This window comes from Cataglyphis hispanica, chromosome 11 (genome assembly GCF_021464435.1).
Source record: "Cataglyphis hispanica isolate Lineage 1 chromosome 11, ULB_Chis1_1.0, whole genome shotgun sequence".
Classification (NCBI taxonomy): Eukaryota; Metazoa; Arthropoda; class Insecta; order Hymenoptera; family Formicidae; genus Cataglyphis; species Cataglyphis hispanica.
Genome location: NC_065964.1, coordinates 2,814,087 through 2,828,659, shown reverse-complemented (window position 1 = coordinate 2,828,659; position 14,573 = coordinate 2,814,087). Strand labels below are relative to the sequence as shown.

Genomic DNA, 14,573 nt, shown 5'->3' with positions numbered 1-14,573 from the left:
ATGGCTTGATGCCAACAAACGAATAAACGTGATTGTAAAATAACTTTTATTGCTCTTAGAAAGTAGTCGTAGTTAATAAATAATTATTTACAAGTGACACTTGATTATTACAAAGCGATCACTTTAATTGAGAATTTTATATTCAAGTTTGCCTTTGTTGCAAAAGCCTCCGGTTGCTTTGGAGGTATCGATAAACGCGAAGAAAATAAAAATGTGCAAGATTTGCCTTTCATAAAAAGCAAAGTACAAAGAGATTCTTTCATTTTAAAATTTTATTATCTAAATCGTTCATATGCGACACGATGCATATTGTGTGCCTACGAGTTGAATATTCCAGACGGGCAAACTCCCAAACACGCGTAAAGTGACAACATCTTGCGTCGCTTGTATTATGCATAGCAAGGGGGAGACCGATAACAATCGCGGAACGTTGCAACGAGTCATTAAGAAGCCCGTGTACATTCTGTCTTTGCATTCACGCGTCACTGTCCGTCCAAATGAATGGTCTCGCATCGACGTCATTTGCGACAGACGTTGCGTGGTGAAAGCGCGGAAGCGAGTAACACGGCAGCAGACCGTGAAACACCATGTAAAGAGCGCCAAACACAAAAGAGCCCCCGGAATCCCTCTCCGCAATAGTCTCGAGACGCTGGTCTCGAGAAAGAAAGAATAAAAGAGCGAGAGAGAGAGAGAGAGAGAGAGAGAGAGTCCCAAGGTGAAGGACTGAGCGCCGCCGCTCGGCTTTTTAGACTCTCAAGGACTGGCGCAACCCTTTGCGCTCCATCGACACCATATGGCGTGACTAAACTCCATAAAACTCGGCGGCGATGCGCGATCTGTAAAAATAGCTTGGAGAAAGCGCGCTCTGCGTGAATAGATCGTCCCTGACTTCTGCGAGATTCGCAGATTCACTCGCGAAGAATTTATTTCGCTTACATCGGCGAAACCGATAACGTCCTATCGAACGCAGTATTGTCCGGCTTTGCAATATTGTACAAGACCGCATTGGATTTTCACCGGAGCTGCTTTTTCAATTGATTTTTTTCAACAATTTTCAAATGGTTCGCGTTTAATAGAAATGTGTGGTTATCAATATTTTTCTAATTTTATGAACGACTAATAGTTTTCTCTTCTCACATATAAGTTATAAGATATAAAGTTATTTTACATTATAATTATTTCATGCTCAAATTTATGATTCTTTTAAATAATAATTTTTTTAAATAAAATCTTAATACATTTTATACAAAACAATCTTCATAAAATTTATATATTATCGACTTTTTTTATTAATACGTTTAAAATTAATATAATATTTTTGTTAATTAAATATTATTTTACAGTAATTTACGAGATGGAGAAACATGTATTTAAAAGATATTTAATCGAAGTAAAATAAAAGAAACTTTAGGATATGAATTAATTTATTTTATTAAGACCGATAAAAGTGCATTATATAAAACATTTTACTCTTTTAATCAAATACTTATTTTTATCCATATAGTTTAATATAATTTGATAACGACGACTGAACGAACAGATACTTATGTAAACGGTCAAGAATTATGCAATTCCCTTGACATCGTTTCGACAAAATTGACTCGATTAAAGTTGATACCGAGATTTATTGCGTTTTATCATCTTTTAAAAGAACGATCGCAAGTAAGTAGCAGCGATAATGGGCAGTGATAAAACAAGCATTATGTCGTCACGACGGTCGTCGAGTACATTATTCGTTCGCGTAAATCTCGCAGATAATGCAGGTGATTGATATCTACGACAATGCTTAATCAGCAGTTAACTCCCCTCCTCCGCGTTCTTCCTTCCAGTCCTCCGACATTCGCAGCTGCCGGCCATAAAATCACTCGCGATTGAATCATCCTAACGCCTAGAATAATCCCGACCTGGCTATTCCCTATTTACAAAATTGCGTTTCTTCCCGCCACGATCCTTCGAGCTGTCATTGTACTTTCACCCTCCGGGTAGAGCAACCCCCGTTCATTGTGTCACCGACCTACGAGGAGCGTGGTGAGAGATTTCCCTCGCGACGGTCGCAATCCACCCCTGGGGCCCGTTATTGGCCTATTGCGGACACGCTCCTAATTAGTATGGATGTTTGGCCCATTGCGGCCCTTCAACGTTAGCGTCCCGCGTCCCGCGGAGTTTGCATTTCGATCAAGGTCGAGAGGAAGAAACGCAATGGTTCGACAGCACGAAGGGAAGGAAAGAAAAACGCCTATGATCTTATATACAATCTCGTTGATCTATTTCCTTCTTTTTGTTTCAGTTAAAAATTTTTGATACCGTCTAGCTTATTTTTTTTTTTTTTTTAAATCGAAGAACGTCACAATTTTGGTCTAATATTCTTGAAAGTAATTTATATTTTTCATATATGTATTGCATAATGAAGTTATTTATTCTAATTATTTTATGGGATGTAATATATTATGATAATCGGAAAACAATATTTATAAATGAAAATATATAATTATTTTATATAAAAAGAAATCTCTGTGAAAAATATTAATTGCATTACTAACTTTGAGTCTTTAATATGTCAGAGATTAACAATTTTGATAAAGCGTAGCAGCTACTATTTGTCACACGCACCGGAAAAACTGCATGGTACATCATATGTTTCCACCATTTGTGGAAACATATGATTTTTTGCTTTTCTTGACTTTAAGCTACCTTTTTATCCGCGTTCCTGCAACCGTGCTTTATTCATTCATATAAACGCGAGGATTTATAACCGTCATTAATAATCATCATAAGTGGAAAAGTCTCTAATTTATCAAAAGGCAGAGAAGATACTACAAATTATAAATTACAATATGTAATCGTATATGTGTGTGTATTAATAATTGCGCAAACATCATATGAAACTTATCTAGTGAAATCCTTCAAAATTGTGATTTCTTCAGCAATATCATTATTTGTAAAATTCTTTGTTAGTTGCATATTTAAAGCAAACATGAATTTAGAAAAAGTTTGACGTAATATGTATCTTATAAATAAAAACTTGTGAACAAATAGAAGAAAAGGAAGCTACAGAACTTTACCATTTTATTTATCTACCACAAATACGATTTTTTTTTTGTACAAATATTTATTACAGTTTTCTTAATATGTGTGAAAATGTTTATTTTGTTAGCAATGTTTTTTCCTTGTCAAATTTGTTAATAAGTGTTACAATATATTTACCATAAAAATCAGTAGTAATTTTAAATTTCAATCATTTCTAAACCGTTAAAAGAATTGTGCTCAGATTTTGCCCAGATACTTAGAAGAAATAGTGGAACGATCTACGAAATTTTCACTTTCGTCAATGTTTTGATATATGAGACATATATCCTTAAGAGAATTTCTGGTAGAATAGTTGATTGGATGATCGATACGCGTTTTCTGGAACGCTTTCCGAAGTTATTTGTCGAACTTGATGCGGGAGATTACGAATGCGGGAGATTACCTGCCACCAACCCCGATACGCGCTAAGAAAAGGCGACAAAATCGAATATCGATATTACGTAATAGCACGTCGATATCAGAATTACTATTGAGCTCCATAAATGGCCCTATCCGTGTCATTCGAATAAAGCATTAGGAGGTGTAAGGAAAGAAGGGAGTTGTATAATGTGAAATTTTTATTCGAGTTTGTCAAGCTGCGATAAACTGGTGGATTTAAAAAAAAATCCACCTTTCTTCGTTTGCCCTGAATTCAAGAAAGATCTCGTTAAATGCAGAGAAAAGAATAAATTATTTAAACGATACACTATTCTTTCTTTCGATCGATATTCTTAAGTGATGGAATAATTGAAGAAAGAGGATGTATACGTAGATACGTTTTCAAATAATTAAAAAGATGAAGAGTACTCCTAAAAGGCGTGTAGAATAAATTTATTTTAAAGATTACAACATAAATCTCTCACGCTGGATATAAACAAATCATGCACACATAATTATAATGAAATAAAAAAATTAATTAATCTTAGAAAAGAAAAAACAAGTAAAGCGAATATTATTGTTGATTGCTTTTTACTCTTATTTTCCTCGATTTCTCCTAGGTAATTGCAAATTTAAAAAAAAAAAAGAGCGACGATTTTCTCTACAAGAAAAAATTTATACTTTACACACGACGTTTCTCTAATGGTGCTATCTGATCGCCCAAGTTGCGCTTGAAAGTTCGCTCGTGAAAAGAGAAGCGATAACCGAGCAAAGTGGGAGCGGTTTTCGCGTTTACGGTCGTCACCTTAGTCTAGAGATTTAAGCCCCATACGTGCGCAAATAACAATGAACCCTAATTAGACGTTGGTAGGAGGTGCGAGGCACGGGAACACCCATTCGTGGTAACGATCCTCGAAGTTCTCGCATTTTGGCGACTCGGCATATAAAGGCCAGCTAGCTGGACTTGCCCGATGAAGGCACGCGGCCCCAACACTGTGTGAGCCGTGTCTCTGAAAAGGCTCCTCCACGGCTCGTTAGCGACCGGCGAGAGGAGGAGGTGGAGGGGGAGGAGGAGGGGGATGCATTCGGAGGAGAGAACTATGTAAATTTCGTTCCCGATTCGCACGGCGATATTACCACGGAAATCGCGCGGTATACCGAGTGGAACGCGATATTCGCGGCGGTCTCTGATAAGCCGACCTAACTCTTAGTCGGCGCAGACAATGACAAACGTCAGACGTTCGCGGTGAATATTTCAGGACGTCACGACGGGTATCCTCGGTCGGCGATGTGTCCTGCCTCGTGACGTTCCTCCGCTCCGCGGTGAAGCTGCGCGAACTGCGTGCGCGAAAAGGGAGATTCATCCCTTCGAGGAACGAGGGTGGACGCGTTCGTACGAAGCACGAGGGAATGGCGATTTATACTCGCATCAATAAAGACCGCAGTGCGCACGCACTTTTTTTTATTCTTGTTAGTGGTAATTTTGTATTAATTTTTTTAATAAAAGAGAGAGAGAGATAGAGAGAGACTAAAATTATCAACTACATATAAGCTACATTTAAAAAAAGAAATTGATTTCATGGACAAACATATATACACACACACACGCACATAGTTTCTTGGTAAAAAAATTTATAATAAATCCGTACATCTTTGTTTGTTAATATATTTTATAAAAAATCAAATTTTAAATGTTTTTATTTTTAATATAAATATTAAAAACTTTGATTAATGAATAATATAATAATAATAATAATATTATATTAATAAAATTTTAAAGTATAAATGAAATAGACATTGTCAATATTTTTATTGTGTTATTTTAATAAATATCAGATGCTAATTATTTGCATTTATAATAACATTGTAAATGCAATGAAATGCTGTAGTCATTAGACTTTTACAAAGGAAGCGATATAATTGCAATAAATTTACAAATATAATTTTCAAGGAAATATGTCCAATTACTTGATATGTAAAAAATCTGCATACAATATCTGTAGATGCTTGTGTATAAGAGTGATTAAGATATTTCACAATATTGTTCGTGGTACTAAGAGTTTGAAAACGGACGGAATACTTAACGTCGTGAAGAGAATTAAACTTAGAAACGTGTTATATTGCGGCAACTCTAATTATCTCTTAATTGATCTCATGGCGTCTTAATTTGCCCTATGACATCACATAATACTTTTTCCCGAGATCCCTATCAAAAATTAACGAGAGTAATTAAAAATGCGTATAAACTATACTTTACTATAATACAATTTTAATTATCATAATTGTTATGATATTGCTTAGGTTTTATCAATATCCTGCAATAAAACACGATTCATATTTTCAAGAAAAAAAAAAAAAAAAAAATTAAAAACAATAAACCTTTGTTATATATAATTATATGTAGCTAAAGAAAATTGAAAGACAATATAAAATAATTATAAATTAAATGCATTTCAAGCAGAGAGAAATAATAATGTATAATGGATTATGTAAATTTTTAAGAATTCTTACTCTCTCATTAAATAATTTAATTATAATTATTTTTGTGATTAGTACTGACTGTTCTCTTATATTTTGCTTAAACATAAATGCCCAGTCTAATGTTGTGTAATCTTTAAATGCATCTTGGATGACTGATAAATGAAACTTCAGCAGATTTATGGCTCTATCGGCGTTCTCGTGCAAAATCGTGACACATTTCTACGCTCAATCGGAAGTGGGCAATTTTTGCGTCGTAATTTTACGTTCGTTTCCCTGAATAAAAATTTAAGATCTGTAGGAGAGGAGTGGTCGCGCGATCTGCCATGGCAGATTGTTACTCCATAATTACGAGCAAATGAATCATACAATATACCTACGTACATACTTTATTCCCCGCGCAATCGGCCACGAACGTGAACTTTGATCTAAGCCGCGGCTTAGAAATCTTGCTGCACGCAAATGTTAGAGTCTTAGGCGTGTACGAGAGAGAGAGAGAGAGAGAGAGAGAGAGAGAGCGGCGTAGAATCGATGTTAAGCCCCGTGCACAATGATAACACCGCGGGAATTAACGCTTCGAGAACTGGGAACTTGACGTAACGGGTTAAAAGCCGATTCTTGATGCGAAGTAGGGGAAGAAAGATTTCGCGAGATTCGTAAAGCGAAGCCATCCTGAGCGATCGATAAGCGACACAACTGTGTTAAGAATATCTGGTCTCATTATTTATTTACCGGACGACTGCAACGCGCTGAACATCCAAGAAGCATCTCCTTCGTATTCCCCGATTCCTCTACGTCAATCCGTCTCGATAAATTTAGACATTATACGTTAATCTGTCGGGGATTCGAATCGAATAGAATTAATTAATTTGTCAGATTTATATCCAATTATAATAAAAATAAATTGGAGCAACAGAATATTATCGCGGTTTTATTGAACGGAATAAAATTATTTCCAATAAACATAAAATTTTGAAATTATTTTTTTCATTTTGGAATTAAATCGAAATTTTATAAAATCTATTTCTACGAGGGGAAAGAATTGAAACGGAATGGAATCAGCGATGATTTTGATTCGAAATCCTCTCTTAATTTTCAACCGTTCCTGTCGCGACAACGTAACACGAGATAGAAATTTTTTTTTATACAGATAACCAGATTTCGGTTTTCATACAAATCATGGCAACAAACAAATGACATTGTCATAGTGATAGCCATAATGATTTTCTTTCTTTCTCAAATTGAATTTATTGGACACAGCAAAAAATAGTGCACGCGTTTACTAACTAGATATTCTGAAATATTTAATAATATAAATTATAATTAATTATTATCCGAACATTGTGTACGGAGTTTAACGTACTCTGGATTCCACGCATCTGACAGTAACGATGCTCGTCGCTCTTTAAACTCTCTCGTCGGTCTTCTAAAATTACGATTTTTAAGAGAGGCGAGCCTTTAGACACGAAACAAGAGGACACGTGTATGTATGCATGAGAATGCATGCGTCCAGCATATATCAGGATCGAATCAATAATTTCGGAGACTGTCTGATTGCGATATGTAGCCGTGCTTATTTTATGTGCCAATTCTTGATATTTATGTGTCTTCCTGCGTCCTCCTCCCCCTCTGAAAGAGAGAGAGAGAGAGAGACTTTATAAACACTTTATAAAATGCCTAGACGTTTTATAAAACGACGGATTATGTAATCTGACATATACATATAGACGCACTCTCTCAAATGGAATTCCGTAAACCTCAATGCAGTATTCTAGATTGATTCAAGAGTCTCGATTGAATCCATTGTTTCTAACGAACATCCCGCCCCGCTGCGTTGAAACTTCGCCGGCATGGCGTATATACGGCCAGGCATGGAAAACGTTGACCCGCGAATAGAACTTCCGTCGTATTTCGGGACATACTGGCAGGCTTCCACGCTACGCGGCCGTTTGGTCATTGACCCCGTTTTGCAAATCGCCCGAGGGGCAACACAAGCGGCGATTTTGTTTTGATGCAACGAACGGCGAACCGGTGGCGACGTTTACATCTGGTATTCGTCGACGACGGCGAAATAAAACTTGAAAAATTTTCCTGTTCGCGAAAATCATTTTCGAAAGTTACAGCGCCGAGGAAAGCCTCGTTATCAGCGATGAATTGCGATAAAATCAGTCTTTGAATAGTCTTTGAGCAATTACTTGGACATTTCGAGAATTATTTGATCAGATAATACAAATGCCTAAAAATCATAAGCCATATAAAAATTTAGAAGATGTCCTCATGTCACAAATTTTCTTTTTTTATTTTTTAAGATTTATAATATTTTATTCAAAATTAGACTTTCTGGATTCGTATATCAATTATAATGGATATTTCAAAAAAAAAAAAATCAGAAAAGTAATAATTGCGCCGAGCATGTTCGATTTTTGGCACGTGGTCGATAGGCTTTGACGTAAGGATATCAGATGCAATAATGTAATGAGGGCGAGATAAATCCGGATCTGTCCCAAATACGAGTCAAATGACGTCCACGTTTCGGAAAACGCACGTAAAGTTGAGAGTACAACTCGATAAATGAAACAATGTATAATTATTATAAAATAAAATTAACAACCACGGGAAATATGCTTGAATATCAACCGTAAAATAATGGAAAATTTTAATTGGATTGAAAGAAAGAATGTAATTGTCAAAATTTCGTTGCAAATTTATTATTATTATTATCGTTCCATTTATCCACAGATTTTAATTATGCCATTTAATCACATAAGATAAATTGCAAAACTTCATAATTCACTTAACTATACGCTAATCCTACTTTACGCCGTTATTAACGAGAAAATATGTCACGGCAGGCGAGACCATATTGGATATTCGCATTTGGGTCAGAGTTTTGATTGAAGAGCCGCCATTAATTGAACAAACGGACATCTTCGTATTGCCACACCTGCTAGTTTTACATCCTATGACTGATGATATGGCGCATACAGATGTGTTCTACAATACGACAGTCGTACAATCGTGCTTTTCGCGCCGCTTTTCGAGAGAATATCGATAGTTTCGCAATATATACCGCGCTTTATTAGGCGAATAGATTACGGATCAAAACGTCACATTCCAAACATTGAAATTTCGTTTTAGGTATTTACAATTTCGCGGAGCTCATTTCTGAGATCAATATGCTGAATGTTTACAAATCAGGGTAAGTATTCATTCCACCAACCAATTAATCATCAATCTCATTTCTGTTCTCAATTACTCTAAATAAATTCCAAGTCCAATTTTTCTGAATAAACATTTTAGGATGATTACTTTTACAGTATTTGATTAAACATTACATCAGGTGTCGTGTCAAAAATTTATTCCCTTGAAATTAATTAATACGAATATAATCATCGACTTTGAAACATTTTGCATCTATCTCGATTTAGATCCTATAATATCATCCGCGCGAAGATGCATGACAACATTCTGTTATACAGGGTGTTTCTAAATAAGTGCGAAAAATTTTAGAAAACGATTCTTTCGTCAAAAATTAAGTGAGGTCTCTCATGTAAACATATACTCTTATATTCCTCCCTGCCTTTATTTTCCTAGACGCTACGGTGATCGCGGTGACATTGCACTCTAGCTCGATATTACTGACATTTTTCGCCGAGATATTTGGGCCGTATCGATAAACTCGTTTCACGATCCGCGAGATGAAAAACAAGGACCGACATATTCGATGGGATGGACGAAAGCAATTAACCCGACGCTCCGATAGATCGCCATCCACGTGCACAGTCATCAGCCGGCAGTCATCATCATCGCTGTATCTTCCTAGGTTATCGCTTGCTTTCTCGATCAGATTTCCATCAAAACGAGAAATGAAGAAAGACACGAGCACGATGCCCCGTGATGCGATGCCACGAAAGCAATTAAATTGCGTCCATGAATATAGTTACTACGACCGCGACGCTATATCTCGAGACTATTGACCGTTTTCTGTTTCCCCTCCCCTCCCCCCTGTCTCTGTTAACCATCTCTCTCCCCCTCCCCCTCCCCTGCCCCCTGCTGGGCACACGCCGGGGATTTAGAGATAAATCCTATTTTGCGGGGCAAAAGCGAGGAAATTATACGAATCACTCCAATTTCAGGATTAACTTAAAAGCGCCGACTACACGTTTACCTACGCTGTCATTAAAGCAAACATCTCGTGCGGGCAATACGAAACTTCCACGAAAGCAATATCAGAAACGTTCCCGTCATCTCTGATTTAACTCTGTTTTTATTAAAAAAAAAAAAAAAGCTATTGCGAATGAGAAAACCTTTGAGAAACGTGATCAACGACGAAATGTGCGATATTTTTTTCGTTACGAATTTGCGAATTTTTTTTCCACGTTACAAAACATTCTGGACGTGCCATTAATGTATCTCGCGCCGAATAATTTCAGAAATTGTTGCGATACTTGTCTCGGACGCGGCAAGTCAGACAAGCTTATGTGCTATTTCGATCGAGATGCCTTTTCGTCGTAAAGAGCCGCTCGGAGATACGCGAAATGACTCTAGATTATTATTTTTGGAATATTGCGAGTATTTATAGCGTGACATTGGTTATAAGATATGAAATCTCCCATGATGTTTATTTAAAGCCAATTTCTTTACATAATCTTTTGCAACCGAGAAGTCTATTTATATTTACATATACACATTATGTGTACTGGTATTTATTCTGTATTTAGAGATTTTTAAGAGAAACGTATTTTTTATATGACAGATTAAATTTAGAAATAAAATTCTGTAGCGTGAATAATGGATCTTAAAACATTTTTAAAACGTTTTTAACAGATGATTGTTCTAACAATTACGTGAAATGAATAACGCAAATGTGTTTAAAAATAATATATGGGCAGTTGAATTATATATATAAATTCCAAAGTTCGTTGGACGTGTTTGATTAATCTTAGATTTTGGAATAATTCCTTTATAAATAACTGGCAAATTTGATATAAGAAGCGTGTTAGGGGTATTATCATACATTTGTTCTCGGATAATTTGCGAGTAACTGTGCAATCACTATTTAATTCATAAAGCAGTTATGTCATCAGATGTTGTATCACGCGTTGTCCGTCACGAATCTTGTCTTATCATTACATCCTACCATATGATCATTATTAATATAATTTAAAAGAAAAATATTTTTTGAAAAATTTTAATATAATTTATTAACATAAATATTAATATAAATATAAATGTTATAATATTTATAATATTTTATAATAATATAAATATATCGGAGAAATATTAGTTTTTAATATAATATATATATAAAATAATTAAAGATTGATTTTTATAAAATTATTCAAGATCAGACATTAATTATACGTACATCGAATTAAGAGATTCGAACATTTAAGATAATAACAAAGTCTTGTTCAGTTAACTTTGAATAGATTTTAATTTTAATATAAAAATAATATAAAATTTAATGTAAAAATAATATAAAAAGGTACAATAGTCCAGAAAGTTTTCATAAAAACATGATTCTGGAAAAGTCTGCATAAAGCGGACATTATTATTCGCATATTATTGGCACATTTACAGATAATGATATTTTTCTAAACACTTTTCCCCCGCCGACTATTAAAAACCAATCGTTAATAAGCAAACAAGTTTTTCTCTAAGCTTTCCGATAGCGTTGTTAAAGGTCATGTAAGCTCTAATATTAATATTAACAGAAATATGTGTGAGAATGGCTCGATAAGGAAGCGATTGCCAGGCGAGAGTTCAAAGGGTCAAATCCTTCGCGGAGGCGGCCTCAGCCGAATTATTATCGATCCGCTTGCTCGCCGAATTCACGGAGGCCGCGCTTCCACGGACGGAGCATGACAGAACGATCGTCTCGTCGCTGGTTCACGTGGCTTCTATTGATTTACTACGAGTCCGCCGGTTTCGCGAAAGACCACACACACCGCCGACCGTTCTGTCCGCCGTGAAAAGTTCCCCGGCGGATCGATCCCCCGGTGTCAGTTGGAATCTGCTCGTAACCGCTGCCTGAAGCACACTTTAGTCACGCTACTCCGACAATGTGCCACGTAAGGTTCGTTGACACTGCAGCATGATGTTAACTCCTCTTGGCGATCCGAGAGAATATCGAAAAACGAAAGAATTTTGCACAGTGTCGTATTCTAGAATTTTTATTTCACGTCACGCTTATGTGCTTCCTCGAACAAGATATTATTCATGCTTAAATCTTTATATTTAATTCCCTAAAATAGTGGAATCATATATGCAAAATTGAGGACAAACGGACTTTCTTTTTTTCTTGTCGTATAATTATAAAATACGGCCATTTATTAATCTTGACATTCTATTTTATACTTAAATATTTTAAGTGTGCTATGGAAATTTTAACTTGACAGAAGACTGAATTAAAAAAAAGAAAGCTTTTTGAGTTATTCACAAAAAGAAGGATAAAAGAATCACGTATAAAAGCCAGTATGGATGATTGCACAGAATTCGTAAGAGAACACGCAACACAAAAATTTAATTAAATAACATTGTCGCAAAGTAAAAAAAGGTATCAAAAAATTTGATATAATATCCTGTCATTATATTTAATTGTACGCGTGATCGTAGCTCTTTTTCGAAAACATGTGTATATACGATATTTGTTTAATAATTGATATGATAAGATCATATTTTTTTAGCGAAAATAATCGAAAGACTAGAATATATAAATATTCCAGACCCACGTATGTTTAATATACTATGTTATACAGTCTACCGATGACATACACGACAAGGTCTCGCGTCGGTCAACATGATAAGATGGAATGCTTTTAGAAAAAAATAATAACTATATGCAACAGCAATCACGCAATCGATATGATGGATCGCATGGCTGTTTCGAAGCATGCTATGACATTTTGTGCTTGACTTTCATCTTTATATGAGCGATTATTACAACATTGTTTTTAAAATGTATTTGAAAATTTCTCGCGTATTGGGATTAAGAAGAGATTGCCTTAAGAATCTGTCACAGAAGAATCTGATGCGTTTTGACAAGCGCAAACGCGTCATCAATCACATCAATTGCAATTATACCGAAGCGTGTTTATCGCATCAACGCATCTGCTGTGAATACATTTTATTTTTTATGCGATTTAAAAGAATCTTCAAGGAACATTTGACTTGTAATATTTTTAGTAGTAAATATTCTTTAAAAGTATAATTCGCGACACACCGCGTGTTTTCGGGGAGTCTCGATGACGTCACGCTACGAATGTCTACACTGCCTTGTCTTGCAATCTTTTTCTCTAAAGAAAAGAATTGACTCGAACAAGCATTTGACGCAACGGTTTATGACATATCGTCAAACAGCATGCAACGCCACGCGCATTTTCAAAAAGGAGGTTGTGTATGTGTATGGAAGGATCATGTAAGTTCACTTATCAGAGATACGCAGGATCAAGGACAAATCGTGCGGCGAGGGTGCGATAGATGAACAGACGGACATGATGGAAGGAATGACAGGAAGAGAGAAAGAAAGAGAGGGAGGATACGAGAGAGAGAGAGAGGGAGAGAGAGAGAGGACAAGGATGAAAGAGAGCAGGTCGCAGGCCGCAGGGCGTACGGGGCTACATCTGTACCTCCTTACTTGGGCAAAATCAATAACCTGTTTGGGAGTGTAGGAGAGAACCTAAGGAGAGGCTGCGAACGCACGGCATCGCCGTCGCGCTCTAGATTCAGATGATGACAAGTTGATACGTACGCTATCGATGGCCAGGTGCTAATGCGTCCCGTATACACACACACACAGAGGAGAATACCACGGCACCTCCCCAGGACTCCGGTGCTCCGGACGTTGCGCGGGAGTTGCGCGAGGACACCCCTCCTCGCGTACGGCACCCCCGACTTTCTCCCGCACCTGCGACACTCCCCGTGTGTACGTACGATCAACCAACCTTCCACCCCTGCAAGCCAGCCCGGTAGAAAAAACAAGCCGCTCGTTTTAAGCGGGCAGGACGATCGTAGATGGTATATCCGGATCGACGAGCAACCGCAAAATTCGAGTCGGCACCAGCTTCTCGCTTGGCCGTCCACCGGAACCGGTACCTACCAGATACCGGAAGTACGATGCGAGAGCTGACAGGACGACAGGTCCTCGTCTCTGCACTTTCTACCCGGTCACTTTCACCCCGTAGCTTTCTGTTTCTCGGGTGTTCCACCCACGCGATTCGAATAACGATCAATGTCGGGGAAGACACAGTTAAAAAAAAAAGGCAACACGATTACTTGGAAAATAACGACATACGCGGTACTCTTTCGCCCGCGGCTGTCTCGGCTGTCTCGACAGCGCACACTCGTGGAATCTCGCGATGAAACGCGGAACGTCACGCCGACGACGACCCCTTTCCGCTGGGGTGGCGCCCTCGGGAGAGACTCTCGGGGTACGCGCGGTCGTCGCTTTCACCGTATACTGTATTACACCACCGCCACCACGCTTCTCTCTTTCTCTCTCCCGTCTACTTCGCCGTTTCCTCGCGCGCAACTTCCGATGCTGCGAGAGAGGCGCACACTCGAACGCGGAGAAACGCGACGCGCGCGCGCTTCGAGCTGTCGCGGCTGTGGGGCGCGGGCCACTACCTCGACGAGCCTCCCGGATCGTT

At 37.4% G+C, this 14,573-nt stretch overlaps 1 protein-coding gene across 1 annotated transcript in view; it reads right to left on the bottom strand.

The window, feature by feature from the left end:
• Nucleotides 1–14,323, bottom strand: part of LOC126852722 (neural-cadherin-like) — a 47,572-nt gene extending 33,249 nt beyond the window's left edge. The window contains exon 1 of the mRNA XM_050597809.1: nt 13,676–14,323. The gene's annotated coding sequence lies outside the window, so the exon portion shown is untranslated. The remainder of the gene's footprint in view (nt 1–13,675) is intronic.
• Nucleotides 14,324–14,573: the final 250 nt, after the last annotated feature.